General features: G+C 41.0%; 1 long non-coding RNA gene across 2 annotated transcripts in view; it reads left to right on the forward strand.

The window, feature by feature from the left end:
* Positions 1-13,746, forward strand: part of LOC139364337 (uncharacterized) — a 30,529-nt gene that overhangs the window by 14,834 nt on the left and 1,949 nt on the right. For both annotated transcript variants that reach the window (XR_011625996.1, XR_011625995.1), the window contains 2 exons: positions 1,161-1,366; positions 5,790-5,974. This is a non-coding gene — a long non-coding RNA (uncharacterized lncRNA). The remainder of the gene's footprint in view (positions 1-1,160; positions 1,367-5,789; positions 5,975-13,746) is intronic.

Raw genomic sequence — 13,746 nt, forward strand, 5'->3', positions numbered from 1 at the left:
CAATATGTGTGCTGCCAAAGCAAGTACACGAAACACTGGCAATAGATGGCTTTTGAAATTAGGTCACTTGAGATTTAAGTCAACAAAAATTAAAACTCTGGTAGCCTTAGCTTCAATAATGCTGCTGTAGGACTGGGTTGGTCACTACTATAATCCAAGCCAGTGGTGGGAGGCTGAAGCAGAAGGATCGATTGAGGCCAGGAGTTTGAAACCATCCTGGGCAACATAGAAAAACCCCTGTCTCTACCAAAAAAAAATTAGTTAGCTGTGCATAGTGGCTCACATCTGTAGTCCCAGCTACTCGGGAGGCTGAGGTGGGAGGATTGCTTGTGTCCTGGAGCTCAAGGTTACAGTAAACTATGATGGTGCTACTGCACTCCAGCCTGGGCTACAGAGCAAAACCATGTCTCAAAAAACAAAGCTGCTATACAGAATGCCCTATTTCTAAAATTAAAAAAATAATGCTTTCCTGATGATGTGGCTGAATCGACTAAATGATCTAACAGTGTGAAAGTGCCTAGCGTGATAACTGACAATGGAAGATGCTCGATAAATGTTGAGTGAGTGAATAGTAGTTACTAAGAAACATCTTCCCCTCCCTTCCACCTTCCAGACAGATGGGACTGAAATGCTGGCAGGCAGTGGACAGATACCAAAAACTGTTTTTCTTCTTACGAGTTTATTCAGACTATTGAGCACTTAATATGCACTAGGTGATATGCCAGGCTCTGGGAACACACAGAAAAATAACTCAAGGTCTCTTCCCCTAAGAAACTTACATCTAATGAACAAGACTGATAAGTAAAAACGTATTTCAACATGATGTGTGTGTGCTATAATAGAGGTAAATGTAAGGTGTGAATATAAGACATAGGAAAGGCTGCCAACCCAAACTGGAGTGGGCTGGAGAATTAATCCTGGGCTGCATCTAGAAAGATAAATAAGAGCTAGCAAGATAAGCAAAGATGTATTTTCAAAGCACAGGGGCATATATGCAAATATATCTGGTAGGAGAAAGTATGGCACATTTGAGGAGGTCCAAATATTTGGTAAGGCAAAAGTACAAAAAGATATTTGAAGTGGTAAGAGATTAAAGTGGAAAGGTAGGGCAAGCAATGGAATTTGTAGGACAAATATGATATGCTCTCATTTGTATTTAGGATAAATCATTTGCCACATTTGGAGAAATGATTGAAGAGAAATGGGAACCTGGATGTGAGGAAAACATTAGGAAGCTGCAGCAGTAACCTCTGTGAGAAATTAGGAGAACCTAAATCAGAGCTATTGCCCATCAAGATTTCACTCATTTTGAGACCTAGAGATTGGTGCTCCTGGAGCTGTGAAATGCATGGCCTGTGTAGCCCTGGTGAGTGACATATGGATATGTGGCTATGGATCTAAGGAATATCTGTGAAACATAATCCACAGATTTGATGACAGGGTAAAAAAGAGGAGTCAGCAATCATACTCAGATTTTTTACAAAAGCAAATGCTTACATGTGGTACCAGTCACTGTGATTGGGGACATTAAAAGAAGAGTATAATTGGGTGGATAAACAGTAAAGTTAGATTTGAGAGATGCTGATTTTGAGATGGCTGAAGGACATCTGAGCAGATACGTCCACAAGGCAGTAGACTTTAAATCAGGAGACTCTAGTCTAAAGATGAAAATGTTGAAGTACTCAGTGTATAGATAGCAATAGAAGCTCCAGAAATGAACAAAGTTGCCCAGGGAGAAGTTGTATAGTAAAACAATGAGAAAGTCAAGAACATAACACTTGTAAGCAAATCATTCTAGAGATAAGCACTGGCCTGGAAGATTAAAAAAAATGTTTTAAAGTAGGAACAACAACAACCTAAAAGAACAGCGTCTCTCAAAAATCAATGGAGGAAATTTTCAAGAAAAAGAGTTATAAACAGCATCAAACTCAGTAGAAAGATCTAGGAAGGTAAATACAAAAAAAGATTCACCAGCTTTAGAAACCAGAAAGTCAATGGTGCAAGAGCAGTTGCAGAGGAGTGGTGAGGACAAGGGCCAGGCCACTCTGCAGTATATGGAAGATTGAGTGGTAGCTACTGCCTGAGTCAGGACCCTTTCTGTTGCAAGTGTCAGAAACCCAACTCAAACTCATTTAGCAAAAAAGAAATTTATTGTATAGTATAAATGGAAAGTATAGAGGTAGAGCTGGCTTCTGTCACAGCTATTAATAGACCCAGGGACACTCAGAAATAGTTTTCAGAAAATGATTTGGATCTCTATCTCTCTAGCTATCCCCTTTTTCTTCCTCCACTTCATCTTTTAATTCTATGTAAATCTCTGCCTTATTCCCTCCTTATTCAGATGAACTTCTTCCAAGATCACCACAGTTAGTTACCAAATTTCAAATACTCTCAGATCATAAATCAGAATGAGAAAATCTTAGCTTTATCACAAGAGTTCAGCAAGAATTCTAACTGGCCCTTCTTAAGTTATGCACCCATCGCTGAACCAACCCTGTGGCCAGGTGAATGGAGAATCCTGATTGCACAGCCTCTAGCAGGTGTGCAACCAAGACGTAGGGCAGACACTTTTGCTGATACCCAGGTGCACACGGAGTAGGGAAATGATGTTTCCCCCAAAGAAGAGATTCTGGATAGAGGAACAATATATGTCCACTATATTCTACCCCTTGGATGTTCAGCATTCTTTCTTCTCATACATATAGTATCAGAAATGTCCCCACCTAGTGTGATGCAACTATCCCATTTACAAATGAAAATATCCTAAGTCTGAAAGAGAAATGACCAAATTTAATGTTATTATTGCATACAGCTCCAACTCTAGATCCTTGAAATATGGGCATTCCTCTTCATTTCAAATCTTTCTCCTCATGACTATGCTCCCTATGATTAACTGATACATTTTACCACCCCATCTGATATAAAAAGGTGCAGGGAAATGTAAAATTTTTAAATTAAAATATACTATCATCTGGAAAAGGAAACAAACAGCAGCTGTCCACCCAAAGTACCTATTTCTGGGCAGGGATAGCATGGAGTTCTTTTCTCGGCAAAGGAGTGAATTTACTAGTCAGCCAATATGCCTGCCTGCAATCCCACTGAGAGTCCTCTTTTATCCATGGCCATGCCTGAGAAGGGTACAGAAGAGATCATAAAAAAGAAATCCCTTCCAGAGACTGAACCTCTCTAGCAGCCCACTTCCTGCTGACATAGTTTATGAGAGGTGGGGGCCTATGACTGCCTTTGAGGCTGAGGAAACACAACTTACATTTTGTTTACGCTTGGAGTTTCACTGATAACCAACTCCAATAAAACTCTAGTAGGCATTAGAACCTTTGGGTTCACAGACCTGTACTCCATCTTCTGTCTCTATAGCCTCAGAACTTTGCCCTTAGCCCTAGACCTAAATTTAATCATTTCCTTCTTGGAAAGTAATAAGGTGAAGGCAATAAACCTCTGGTGAAACATTAGGTGAGGCAGAATAATGTGCACCTGTGACCAGGCTGCAGCCCATTGGCTAACCCTAATATAGGAAGAAAGATTCCTTGAATCAGATAGTTTGAGAAAGGAGGTATGTGGGAAGATTCCAGGGACTCCAGCTTCCTTCATGTCTCTGGCCTCTCAGGTATCCCAATTTTATCTCCCTGCTGTGTTTCCCACCTCCTTGCCTTTTATGCTAATTTTAAGACAGGGCATAAATTTTGGTTTTGGCAATTCTATAAGAAGCGTTGTTAACCGAGCCTCAGCAATCTCACCCATAGGCAGAGGGAGCTGTATTAGCAAAATTGTATGTTGTTCCCTTTCTACTTTCAGCCAGGTCAGCTCAGTTCAAATCTTATCCTTTTGGTTTGTTTTTTGGTAAGACCTTACTAAAGGTCACAAGAAACAGCCAATGTTTTCTAACACCCTGATATTTTTCTACCAAGTTTCCTAAAGCTCCAACTTTAATAGACATTGGTCTGAGATAGCTAAGCTGCAGTAAGGACAAGTTTAATCATCTTTGTCGCTACCACATAACAAGGAAAGGGGCTTCTTACTCAGCCAATTTCACATTTTAGAGTCAATACCCTTGTAAATCTTGATTTGACTCAAAGGTCCTTCTTTTTGTCTTATTTTTAGAAACATGCAATAACTTGCAGTGCAATGAAATGTAGAATTTAATTGGGCTTTAAAATTTAAAACCTTTTTCAAGGCTCCTAGACAATGATGAACTTTGTAGATAGATTGACTTGAAATTGAGGTCCCACATAGAGTGTTAGATAGTGATAAGTGCTAGGAAGAAAAATGAAGCCAGGAAAAAAAGTATGGTAGAGAAGTGCAGTTTTATAAAAGGGTCAATACAAAGGTGACATTTGAATGAAGACCTGAATGAGGTAAGGTTGCAAACCATGCAGGTATCTAAGGGAGAAATGTCCCAAGAAAAGAGAATAGCTAATGCAATTGTCCTAATGCTGAAGCAAACCTGGCCTGTTCAAGAAATAGAAAGAGAACAATATGATTAAAGTACCATGAGTATAGTTGCCCAACAGGTTCGTTCTGCCTGCAGCACAGACAAAACCAATTCACTGAAATTGTGGTATTGCAATAGAAAAAGAACTTAATTATCACAAGGCAGCCTAGTGGAAGGACAGGGATTATTACTCAAATCAGCCTACCTGATGACTCAGAGGCTAGCATTTTTCAAAGATAGTTTGGTGGGCAGGGGACTAGGGAATAGGTACTGCTGATTGGTTGGGGATAAAAACATAGGGGTGTAGAAAATGGTCCTGTGTGCAGAGTCAGCCTGTGGGTGGGTGCCATAGGACTGATTGAGTCATGAGTCAAGGGTCCAGGTGGAGTCAGTCAGTCTCAGAATGTAAAAATCTGAAAAATATCTCAAAAGAACTTCCCATTAGTGATACTGTCTATGGGAGCAACTGGGAAAGTTGCAAAGCTTGTGACCTCCAGAACAATGGCTGGTCATCATCTAACTATGCCTACATATTAGCAGAATTAGGGCCCCTGTCATAATCCTAATCTCATAGGCTTTTATTGGTTTTACAAAGTCAGTTTTGGTCACTGAGCAAGTTGTTTGCAAGGGTTAGTTTTAAGAAAGACTATTATCATCATTACTTCAAAGTTAAACTATAAACTAAATTCCTCCCATGGTTAGTGTAGATTTCTAATTAGGGAAAAGGAGTCAGGCTAGTGGGGACAAGAGAAAGCAGAAAAGCTATAAGTCGACCTTTCTTTGTGGTCTAAGACACATAGCCCTCCGCACAAACAACTCACAATCTTCCTGTGCCAAACCATCACCAAACACCTGCAAGTTAGCTCACTGTAACCTTGGTGTTATCAATACTGCACAAAGCCCTCTTCAACAGATAACAGAAATATTTTGCTATAAAATCTCCATCAAACCCTTGTTTCCTGGAAGTCAGCTTCTCTTCTGCTGACCTGCCCTTTGCCTCCTCACAATGTGTTTTCCCCCTTTCTCTGATAAATCTGTCTCTTTACCTACAACTGTCTGGTAAATTATTTTACTCCTATGCCACCGGCCCAAGTAGTCATCACTCACCCAAGACATTTTGGTGGCCCATACGTGAACTCTCTCTCCTCATAGGGGGCTCTCTCCTCTGTCTCTTTTTTTCCAACTTGGAACCTTCAGTGGACAGCATCTAAGCATGGAGACAATTGCAGGTCTCTGACCAGAGCTACACTGAGGGTGGGACTAAAAGGTGTTCATGAGAAAGTGTCTAACCACCATTGTCCATTTAGGTAAGGGACCTAACTCTACTTATTCTTTTCAGTCTCTCAGTAGCTGGCTTCCACTATTTCTCCGGAAATTGATGGTATAATATTTGACCAAGCCACTCTCTGGTGTTGCCTGAAGGCTAAAAGGTGAACAGAGCTGGCTGTTTTGCACAGAAGGGAGGAAGCATGTGATGCAACTGACAGTGGAAACTCATTCAGAACGAATTCCTACACGTTTTAGGTGAATTAGACCTTCTTTCTCTCACTCTGGATTCTCCTATGGAGTCAGCCAGTTGTCCTGTCCTGGACATTGCTAAATCAGGCAATCTCAGACAGCCTCAGAACAGTAAATCTTTCCCTACCCACCCCCTATCCTGGACCTTCACTAAGCAGAGGGCTTTCTTTATCCTTTTGAGAGGTGAAGCCAGCTGGACTTCCTGGGTCAAGGGGGGACTTGGAGAACTTTTCTGTCTTACAAGAGGATTATAAAGTGCACCAATCAGCACTTTGTAAGCTAGGATTGTAAAACGCACCAGTCAGCGCTCTGTGGCTAGCAAGAGGGTTGTAAAATGCACAAATCAGCACTCTGTAAAATGGACCAAAATCAGCAGGATTCTAAAAGTCACCAATCGTGGGGAGGATTGAGAAAGGGCATTCTGATAGGATAGAAACAGGACATGGGAGGGGACAAATAAGGAAATAAAAGTTGGCCACCCCCAGCCAGCAGCCACAACCCACTCGGGTCCCCTTCCATGCTGTGGAAGCTTTGTTCTTTCACTTTTCACAATAAATCTTGCCGTTGCTCACTCTTTGGGTCTGTGCCATATTTAAGAGCTGTAACACTCACCATGAAGGTCTGCGACTCCATTCTTGAAGTCAGAGAGACCACGAACCCACCAGAAGGAACCAACTCCTGACACACTTTTTCCCTTGTACCTGGGCTAATAACCCAGTATAAGAGTGTACCTAGACTAGCCATCCAGTATAAGGCCCCTGAGCATCCAAACGGTCTTTTCTAACAGGTGGGATGCCCCTTTAGAAGGTGCACCCTGAGTCTCTCAGCTGACATAGTGAAACCATTTTCATTGGTGAAGTGCCCCAAGTGAGAATACAGTTCAATTAGCCCCCAGTTGTGGGTTTTCCAGTCCCACCATGGGAAAACCCCTGTCTATTCCTTCTGACTCACCCCTAGGCTGTATTCTAAAGCACTAGGACAAATTTGATCCCCAAACCCTCAAAAAGAAATGTCTAATTTTCTTGTGTGACAGAGCATGGCCTCTATGCAGAAAATCATCAAATTAGCCTCCTCAATCTTTATAACCAAGAGCAGAATAAGGAAGACAAGGCTAAGAAAAAAGAAAAATGCAAAGACAAAAGGCAGGCTAAACTGTTGGCTGCTTTACAAGCCCCAGCCCACTCCAGACTACTCTAAAAACACTCATTCAAATATCTGCCACTGGTGCAGAGGGCCAGGCCACTAAAAGACAAACTGCCTCAATGAGATTAATGGGAAAAAGCTCCACACACTTTGCCCCCTTGGTTACAAGCTCGGCCACTGGAAGTGGAACTGCCCTGAAAGCCAAAGGGCCCCCAAGAAAGAATCCCAACCCTCAATGGCCTTAAGCTGAATGGGCTCTCATCTTTGGCTGAAAACAGCTCACCTTAACTCGTGACTTGTGGAGATGGGAAGAATTCATCCCACACTTTGCAGTCTAGGGTGCTAAGGCTCTCTCTGATGGAAGAAAAACAAGGGTGGAAGGGGTGCTAGCCCTGAACCACAATGTACAGTGGCTGGAAGGCTCACAAGCCATCCTATAAAGCTTAACCTTCTCCTCTCCATTCCTTTCTTTTCTTTTTTTCCTATTCAATCCAGGGGTCCAGTGATAAAAAGGAGAAGGCAGTTTCTGACATCCTAACCCCTGATTTTGTTCTTCTCTTTAAAACTCTAGCTGGTTACCTATTATGGCCTGTTTTTGTGCACATTTCAAACTGATTGGCAAACTATAACAGGAAAACTCAAAGCTCAAATGGTTAACCTGCACTATAGTGTTAAGTCTTTGAAAGCTCTCTGCCTCTCTTTTTCCTACCTGCTTTAAATCTGCTGTTACTAAGCTGCTGGTGCTGAGATAAGACTCATTGTTTATAATCAAACTAAAATGTAAACATTGAAACCTCATTTAAATTTAAAAAAAGGTAAAGCAGAATTTTTAGTAAGGAAGGTTATAAAAAATTTATAGAAAAAAATCTTCTATAGTAAATTCTAAAATAAAATGGCTGGCTGTTTTTCTTTTTTTTTTAAGTGGTGATTACAAGAAGTCAAAAAGTCCAAGCATGTCATAAATGGTCTGTGTAAGTCATAAAATATTCATAAAGGGGAATTTGTGAAAGAAATTTTGTATGTAATTAAGTTGGTTATAAGTTTTTAAAATTATAAATGTTTTTTTAAAACAACAACAGAAAACTTTCTCAGAATCATATCTCAAAAGTTCAACTTTTGCTGTGTCCCACAGCTTCAGCATTTTTTCCCCTGGAAAAGGCCTAAGATAGTAACTTCTTCAGTCCTTGTCAGCTTCTGTTCTGCTATTATAGCCTAATGCTAAAATGTTTCATCTTGAAGGTAAAAATTAAACAATAGTCTTCTCTAACATAACTTAAATCTGTACTTCTTCACTTTTCCTAATATGTCTAAATTCTCAATGTAATAAAAAACTTTTCATGCTGTTCCTATAAGTCATAACCCTAAACACACCATTCTTGTGTCTAATTAAATTCAAACACTTTTCATTAAGTTTAACTTCCAGATTATCTAAATGGGCTTCCAATAAGAAAAAACAATCACACTACAAAAGGTTTTTCTTTGCCTTTTTGGTAACTGACTTTAAAAAACCACAGTTTTTTTTCTTCTAAAGTTCAGCAGTTTCACCTTCAAATAATTCTGCAAATGAAATATCAGTCTCTTCCCAATAAGGCCTGCTACCTTTATGAATCTCCACTGACTTCTGCTAGATGTTGATTTCACCTTAACATACTCACCCCTCTCTAATGAGTCCCTTCCTCCAGCAATATCCAACATCCTAAGTTCCACGATCTAGGACAATAACCCATGTAACCTCCTAACTGACCAACAATCCTAGGTGGGGCCAACTCTGCATCCCTGGTCAGAAGGAAGCAGTTAGAACATAAAATCTTTACTCATGTGCCAAAGATTTGTCACTGTTGCTCTGTCAGGGGGGAAATGTGGAGTCCTAATTAGCGAAAAGGAGTCAGACTAGTGGGAGCAAAGAAAAGGAAAAAGAGAAAGCAGATAAGGTAAAAGTTTGCCTTTCTTCATGGTCCAGGATACATAGCCCTGCTGCACAAATGACTCACAATCTTCCTGCACCCAACTATTAGCAAACATCTGCAAGTTAGCTCACTGCAACCTTGATGTTATCAATACTACACAAAGCCCTCTTCAACAGACAACATAAACACTATCCTATAAAATCTCCAGCAAACCTTTGTTTCCTAGCAGTCAGCTTCCCTTCTGCTGACCTGACCACTGCCTCCTTGCAACATATTTTACTACTTTCTCTAATAAATCTGCCTTTCTTTATCTACAACTGTCTTAGTAAATTATATTACCCCTGTGCCACTGGACCAGATAGTCATTGCTCACACGTGACTGTTAGCTTGGCCTGTACCCAGGAATGAGTGAGGACAGCCACCCTCTGAGGATAGAAGCAAGATGCAGTTAGCCATGCTAGACTTCTCTCACTGTCATAATCTTTTCAAAGGCAATTTCAAGAGGAAGAGGGATGCAATGAGGATGTTGGTGGAAGTAGAAAGTGTACAACTTTTCAGGAAATCAACTTGGCATTATCTTGATTCAGAAAATCAAGAATCTCAACAATTAATTTAGATTTCCCACTTATGGAAGTCTATACTAAAGAAATAATTTATGAAATGTTGTGTGTATAATTATTTATAAAATGCACATATGCACACAACTTACTTAATCCTTATTTGAAGGCATTTGAGAATATTTTGGGAATGTTGGGAATATTTTGATTTTATAGTGTAGAATTATTTGTAAAATACACAAGATATGTGTAATTTACTTAACAATCCTTATTTGGGAGCATTTTGGGTATTTATTTTCAATATTTTGATTTAATAAGTAATTCTTTTTTTTTTTTTTTTTTTTTGAGACGGAGTTTTGCTCTGTCTCCCAGGCTGGAGTGCAGTGGCCAGATCTCAGCTCACTGCAAGCTCTGCCTCCTGGGTTTAGGCCATTCTCCTACCTCAGCCTCCTGAGTAGCTGGGACTACAGGAGCCTGCCACCACGCCCGGCTAGTTTTTTGTATTTTTTAGTAGAGACGGGGTTTCACCATGTTAGCCAGGATGGTCTTGATCTGCTGACTTCGTGATCCACCCATCTCAGCCTCCCAAAGGATTTAATAAGTAATTCTATACTCAATATTTTATAAATTACTTCATTAATAGAGACTCCTATACATGGGAATCCCAAATTAATAGTTGAGGTTCTTCATTTATAATGCCAAATTGACTTCCTGAAAAGTTTTACAGTTCCATCAACATCCTCTTTACATCCCCCATCACCATTAAGTATTGCCCTTTTAAAATCTTTGCCAACTTGATAAGCAAAAACGGTAAGACATTGCTTTTATTTATAGTTCTTTGATTACTATATTAGTCCATTTTCATGCTGCTGATAATGACATACCCAAGACTGCACAATTTACAAAAGAAAGAGGTTTATTGGACTTACAGTTCCACCTAACAAGGGAGGCCTCACGGTCATGGTAGAAGGTGAAAGGCATGTCTCACATGGCAGTGGCAGGAGAGAGAATGAGAGCAAAGCAAAACAGTTTTCCCCTTATCAAACCATCAAATCTTGTGAGATTTATTCATTACCACGAGAACAGTATGGGGCAATCACCCTCATGATTCAATTATCACCCACTGGGTCCCTCCTAAAACACATGGGAATTATGGGAGTACAATTCAAGATGAGATTTGGGTGGAGATACAGCCAAACCATATCATTCTGCCCCTGCCCCCTCACAAATCTCATGTCCTCACGTTTCAAAACCAATCATGTCTTCCCAACAGTCCCCAAAGTCTTAACTCATTTCAGCATTAATTCAAAAGTCCACAGTGCAAAGTCTCATCTGAGAAAGGCAAGTCCCTTCCACCTATGAACCTGTAAAGTCAAAAGCAAGGTAGTTACTTCCTATATACAATGAGGGGTACAGGCATTGGTTAAATACAGTCATTCCAAATGAGAGGAATTGACCAAAACAAAGGAACTACAGGCCTCATGCAAGTCTGAAATCCAGCAGGCAGTCAAATCTTAAAGCTCCTAAATGATCTCCTTTGACTCCATGTCTCATATCCAGGTCACACTGATGCAAGAGGTGGGTTCCCATGATCTTGGGCATTTCCACCACTGTGGCTTTGCAAGGTGGAGCTGCCCAAGATCATGGAGCTGCCCAAGATCTCTTGGCTGCTTTCACAGGCTGGTGTTGTGTGTCTGCAGCTTTTCCAGGCTTATGGTGCAAGCTGTCAGGGGACCTACCATTCTGGAGTCTGGAGGATGGTGGCCCTCTTCTCACAGCTCCACTAGGTAGTGCCCCAGTAGGGACTCTGTGTGGGGGCTCTGACCCCACATTTCCCTTCTGTACTGTCCTAGCAGAGGTTCTTCATGAGGGCCCCTGCCCCTGCAGCCAACTTCTGCTTGGGCATCTAGGCATTTCCATACATCTTCTGAAATCTAGGTGGAGGTTCCCAAACCTCAATTCTTGACTTCTGTGCACCCACAGGCTCAACACCATGTGGAAGCTGCCAAGGCTTGGGGCTTCCACCCTCTGAAGCAACAACTTGAGCTGTACCTTGGCCCCTTTTAGTCATGGCTGGAGCAGGTGGGATGCAGACCACCAAGTCCCTAGACTGCATATAGCAGAGGGACCCTGGGCCTAGCCCATGAAACCATTTTTCCCTCCTACACTTCCAGGCCTGTGATGGGAGGAGCTGCAGCGAAGTCCACTGACATGTCCCGGAGACATTTTCCCATTGTCTTGGGGATTAACATTCAGCTCCTCATTACTTATGCAAATTTCTGCAGCTGGCTTGAATTTCTCCTCAGAAAATGGGTTTTTCTTTTCTATTGCATCGTCAGGCTGCAAATTTTCCAAATTTCTATGCTATTTCCCTTGTAAAACTGAATGCTTTTAACAGCACGCAAATCACCTCTTGAATGCTTTGATGCTTAGTAATTTATTCTGCTAGATACCCTAAATCATCTCTCTCAAGTTCAAAGTTCCATGAATCTCTAGGGCAGGGGCAAAATGCCACCAGTTTCTTTGCTAAGACATAACAAGAGTCACCTTTGCTCCAGTTCCCAACAAGTTCCTCATCTCTATCTGAGACCACCTCAGCCTGGATTTCATTGTCCATATCCTTAGCAGCATTTTGGTCAAAGCCATTCAACAAGTCTCTAGGGAGTTCCAAACTTTCCCACATTTTCCTGTCTTCTTCTGAGCTCTCCAAACTGTTCCAACCTCTGCCTGTTACCCAGTTCCAAAGTTGCTTCCACATTTTGGGGTATCTTTTCAGCAGCACCCCACTCTACTGGTACCAATTTTCTGTATTAGCCTGTTTTCACACTGCTAATAAAGACATACCTGAGACCGGGCAATTTACAAAAAAAAAAAAAAAAAAGATTTATTAGACTTGCAACTCCACGTGGCAGGGGAGGCCTCACAATCATGGTGGAAGGTGAAAGGCACGTTTCACATGCCAGCAGCAAGAGAGAGAATGAGAGCAAAGCAAAACAGGTTTCCCCTTATCAAACCATCAGATTTCATGAGACTTATTAACTACCACAGGAACAGTACGGGGGAAACCAACCCCATGGTTCAATTATCTCCCACCAGGTCTCTCCCAGAACATGTGGGAATTATGGAAGTACAATTCAAGATGAGATCTGGATAGAGACACAGCTAAACCATATCAATTACCAATTAACTTGAGCTTTTTCATATATATATTTATTGACCAGTTAAATTTCCTTGTGAAAGGGTTCAGAACATGCCACCTCAAAATTTTACTGCAGAAGATCAGAATATGTCACCCCAAGATATGCCTCTTTAGCAAAAGGATTATTTTCAGCTGGTTATTTTGAGAAACTGCAGACATAGGAGTAGCTCTAAAAAGTTGCCCTTTGTAAGAGAAATTTACATCTATAAAGGAAATCTACATTTGTAAGTGTGTCTCCCTTTCTGCATCAAGAAGAGAGGGACAACTAAATCACTAGAGACTCATAATCAGTGGAGAAGGCATTGACTTAAATCTGCATAACAAAACTTGCCTTCGTGTTAAGGTTAACTGGGCCTTCCCTCATACCCTTCTTTCTGATTTCAGAGGATAGTATTTAAGCCTGAAATCTAAGATACTCTTATAGATCTACTCTACAGATTTACTCATTTCTCTGGTTTTTCATGTATATTATGTTTGTATAAAAGTAATTGCAGTTTCAGACCATGAATTTTAAATCATTATAACTAGGCTCAAACACATTTTTATTAATCAAAATAGGAACCATTATAATCAACACATTTTTGCCAATAAGAAGTAAATCTGCTTATTCCTATAGCATAAAAATCCATGTCAGAGGATTCAACGAACTCTTGGAAATAATTTTCTACCTCCTGTTGGTTTTTCCCTGCAAAAGTGGATCACGTCTGTAATCCCAGCACTTTGGGAGGCCTAGGCAGGGAGATCACCCTAGGTCAGGGGTTCAAGACCAGCATAGCCAACATCGTGAAATCCCATCTCTACTAAAAATACAAAATATAGCCGGTCATGGTGGCAGGTGCCTGTAATCCCAGCTACCCAGGAGGCTGAGACAGGAGAATTGCTTGACCCCAGGAGGCGGAGGTTGCAGTGAGCCAAGATTGCGCCACTGCACTCCAGCCTGAGCGACAGTGAGACTCCATCTCAAAAAAAAGA

Source organism: Macaca nemestrina, chromosome 7 (genome assembly GCF_043159975.1).
Source record: "Macaca nemestrina isolate mMacNem1 chromosome 7, mMacNem.hap1, whole genome shotgun sequence".
In the NCBI taxonomy this organism is placed as follows: domain Eukaryota; kingdom Metazoa; phylum Chordata; class Mammalia; order Primates; family Cercopithecidae; genus Macaca; species Macaca nemestrina.